Source organism: Neomonachus schauinslandi, chromosome 2, assembly GCF_002201575.2.
Source record: "Neomonachus schauinslandi chromosome 2, ASM220157v2, whole genome shotgun sequence".
In the NCBI taxonomy this organism is placed as follows: Eukaryota; Metazoa; Chordata; class Mammalia; order Carnivora; family Phocidae; genus Neomonachus; species Neomonachus schauinslandi.
Window position 1 is genome coordinate 64,236,979 of NC_058404.1, and position 4,475 is coordinate 64,241,453.

Here is a 4,475-nt window from a genome sequence, read left to right on the forward strand (position 1 = left end):
TCTCTAGTTGAGTACAGAGACTGACCAATCTAGATTCTTTAAATCTCGTTTGCCTACTTTTGTAAGAGGGCCACTTTGCTTCTATTAATCCACTTTTCCCTTCTTTTTTAGATATGTTAACACCACTTATTAGGCTGCAATTAATTCACCTTAGGGATTTGGGCTTCTATGACATCTGTCTCTTACAAGGATAATCAAATTCTTAGACCTCTAGGGGTAACTTAATTTCATACTCTATAACTGGAAATTATGATAATTGTGTAGATTCCCACATTTAGTCAACTAGCATGTATTTTTTTAAAAATAATTCTCTAGGATTTATAAGCAAATCTCTCTAAGGCCCACTGTATTTCAAATGTAGAAACAAACCAGAGATCATACCAAGGGTGTTCCTGCTACCTGCATTGCATGCTGCCATACACTCTGTCAGCACAGAGTCTGTATCTAAGATGATAGGAGTTTCATAAGAGGAGAAAAGGGGCTATGGATGCTTTTCTTCTAACCTTTTCTCACTCACAAATTGACCATGCATGGCAACCATGCTTTAGGAGGTTTGAGAGGAAGAACACAAAAACAAAAACACCTTTGATTATATGTACATTTTTCTTTACTACTTTCATGATTTTATGATATTTCTCTACTTCAATTTTTCTCTTTTTTTTCTTAAAGAATATTTACCTCTCCTTCCTTTTTCTAGAATGTCCCATTCAAGATCTTCTATTTGTCTTTCCAATGACAGCCCACTGGGCTACCTTTCCTTACTCAAAGTAGCTGCTCCCTGGCAATTTGAGTGAATTGAAAACAATATGGCTTTTTGATATATATTCTTCATTTTGAACAGAGTGGATAAATTATTATTTATCTGGTGGATAGATTTATTAATTCTATTTTTAGTAGACAATCATAAAAGTTAAATAGCATAATCTCAGAGCCAAAGACTAATTTGAGATTAGCCAATCTCAATTCACACTTTATGTGTTTCTTTGTAATTAAGGTACAATACCCTTTCACATTCCTTAAGCAAAATTTTAGAATCAAAGGATCCCAGGATCAGAAAGTCCCTTAAAAATTCTTAATTCCGAAAAGGAAACCCATAGAGAATAAATAACTTGCCAATGTCACATGACTAGTTAGTGGTAAAGTTGGGACAAAAATACAGGCCTTCTGACTGCCAGTCTAGTGTCCTTTCTATTATTACTGCATTTGATGATTTGTTTTTCGAGGCACAAAATTACAGTCCCAAAGATTAAAAGAGTTAATATAATCCCCAAAGCTGTTAACCTCTCACTGGGAGAGTTTTGGTTTTTGTTATAGTTATCTGTCCATGACACATAAGGTCAGAATAAGGATATAAAATGGGTCCCATTTATAGAATATAACTGGAGTTCATTTCATCAAAATTGAGAAAATAAGGTAAAATTAAATAATAATGGGAAGAATAGTTTAGTAGGGAGGACATTTGCCTGAGATTCAGCATACATGAAATGGAGTCCAGCTTCACCAAAGGTGAAGGTGGTATCTCATTGAGGTTTTTAATTTGAGTGAGTCACTTAACCTCTTTAGCTTGTCCCCTGGAGAAAAAGTACATTTACCAGATCCTGTTTAAACAATAAGATTATTTTATTTTCTTCTGTTATTCCTTTAACATAATCATCTAGTCATGCTCTACTCTGGGCACATAAAGTCCATGATTGTATTCAGAGGTGTATTTGGCTCAGGCAGGATAGGACTGAGTAGTGAAGACTCAGCCTTAGTGGATACCTGTGGTCTTGCATTCTTCCTTCTGGTAACAGTGCTCAGAGAACCAACCCTGTCTTTTCTTAGCCACGTGATTCAGAATGGGTCTTGATTGCCTTAAACTAGTCACTATGTCATAATACTCTGTCATAGTAATTGGTTCAGAAATAGACATATAACTCTATCAGAATCAATGGCACACATAGATCCTTTAGAGCTTCCTTTAGGAAGTTTTATTGTTCCTGAAAACTTCTGGAATAGACTTACTCTCTTCTTTTCGATGGTTTGTATGACAGCGTGAGTTCTAGATTTAGATGTTGTGAGGGAAAAGGTTGGAGCTTCGAGGCTTACCAGAGATACTCCTGATGTGAAGGTGACTTGGAAATAGGCAGGGCAGAGAAAGAAAGAAAAGCTAGGTTCTGAGTGATATATGGATGAGCTACTGGGTTAGTCCTTGCTTGAAACCAACCCCTATTTAAAACCAAACCACCTTCCAATGAAGTGGTTCAATTCCTTTATTGTTTAAACCATTTTTTTTGGGGGGGGGTTTGAATGTTATATCACAACATAACAGGGTGCCAAATGATTCTTTGTCAAAGGTAGTTACAATAATTTTCTATATTGTTACTTGAGTAGCAACTGACTTCTGAGTTTGGAAATAGCTGAGATCCAGGTAAAGTAATCACAAACATTAATTTATGAGTAAACTGTGCACATTTATCCGGAATGCTCTGTATTAACCAAATGAAATACATCTTTAGCAGATGTGAAACACTTTATGGAGAATGCTAGGGGGTAGGAAGGCTAGTTCTCTTTTCTTTTCTTCAGAAGCGTACTTTCCAACTTCTAAGTCTCAGTTGAATATTAGAGTCCCACATGCTTATAGTGAATTCCACTGAGTATACTAAGAGTATTGAAATAGTTTTATATAATGAAACTAGGAAATTTCCATATTATTATTTGCTTTCAGCAATGAAATAACCATAATGCACATTAGCTTTTCTTGTTTAAAACAGATGTTGTAATTGCATTAATAAGTAAGACTGAATAACACATTTTATTGACAATTAAATGAAAACAGTAATTGCTGATACACCTTGGACAGTATTTTAATTTTTAAAATATTTTGTTTATTTTTAATTTTTTTTAAATTTGAGTATCGTTGATACACATTGTTATATTAGCTTCAGGTGTACGAGATAGTGATTCAGCATCTCTATACATTATGGTATGCTCATTACGAGTGTAGCTACCATCTGTCACCATACAACTGGATTACAATAGCACTGACTATATTCCCTATGTTGTGCCTTTTATTCCTGTACTCGTTCCATAATTGGAAGCCTGTATCTCCCAATCCCCTTCACCCATTTTGCATCCACCCCTACCCCCCATCCCCCAGCCTCTGGCAACCATCAGTTTGTTCTCTGTATTTACAGATTTGATTCTGCTTTTTGTTTATTTGCTTTTTCATTTGTTTGGCAGGTAGACTGTTAAAACTCCTCCCTGGTGTGCATTTAAAAAAATTTACTTTGAATTCATGGCTGTTTAATGAGACTCAATGTGATCATTTTGTTTCAAAGATTGTTGATCAAAAATCTTGATGTGGAGGTGTCTTGGGGTATGGGAAGAGCAGGTAAAGCCACACATGTTTAATTAGCTAGGATTTTTAGAGCTTGCTGATTATCCAACATTTAACTCAACTTTTTGCAGCACCGACAATGCCAACGTGGATTTAGAATCCCTTAATTTGAAGTGCTGCTGAAGCGGGTCGGGGGTAGATAGCAGTGTGAGTATTGTTTCCCCCCCTCATGCCTACGAATACCCACCCAGAGCTACTTGGAGCAGCCTTCATAACCCCCAGGTGAAGATGAGAAATGACATCTATTCAATCCTCATTCTCTTTCCTGTCTCTGCAACTCTGTTAAATAATTGAAATAGGCGTGACATGAGGGTAGAACTGATGATAAGACTTTGTTCTTAAAAGAGTGACGAGGAGATTGAAGAAAAGGACCGTGTTCCCGGGTGCTGGGTGTCTGACTTGGGCTTTCAGTCTCTCACTTTTCACATTGATCATTCCATTCATCAAAACTTGCAAATCTGGATAAGGAAGGTGAAGAAAAGAATTGCAGAGGATCTCTTCATGCAACCACTGTCAAAGAATACGTACATATTCTCTGATATAAAGGAACACTTTGAATTCTTTGGGATTTGTACTTTTGATGTCAGCATCAGAAAGAGAGTTTCTTAGGGAAAAAAAAATACTGGCACCAGTAAACCATCGGACATGCGATGCTGCAAGGCACAGAAAATGAAGCTCATGTGTGAGTTGCAGAATAAAAAGATATTTGCTAGGTGAGGCAGCAGTATATGTTTTCACAAATTATCAAATTCTTTACAGATAGGATTATTGCAATTATTCCTACCTCTAAACCTAAGCAGGTTTACGTCTAAACAAGTTCCATAGAGCCGTGAATGGCTACGAATGTTTAGTGTATGAAAGTTATATGCTTAGGTCCATGACACAGTTTTACTTTCTATTTTTTTTCAAAATTAATTTTCATGAGATTATAAAATATGATAGAGATGTATTAAACTTTACGAAGCTTTAGAAATTCAGATTCTAGCAATATGCTTTATTTTAATCTGAAACTACTTTCTATATGACCATTTGCTATGAAGCTACTACTATAGTTCATTCAAGTTTTGGAGGAAATGATTTCTGCATCTATTTAGTC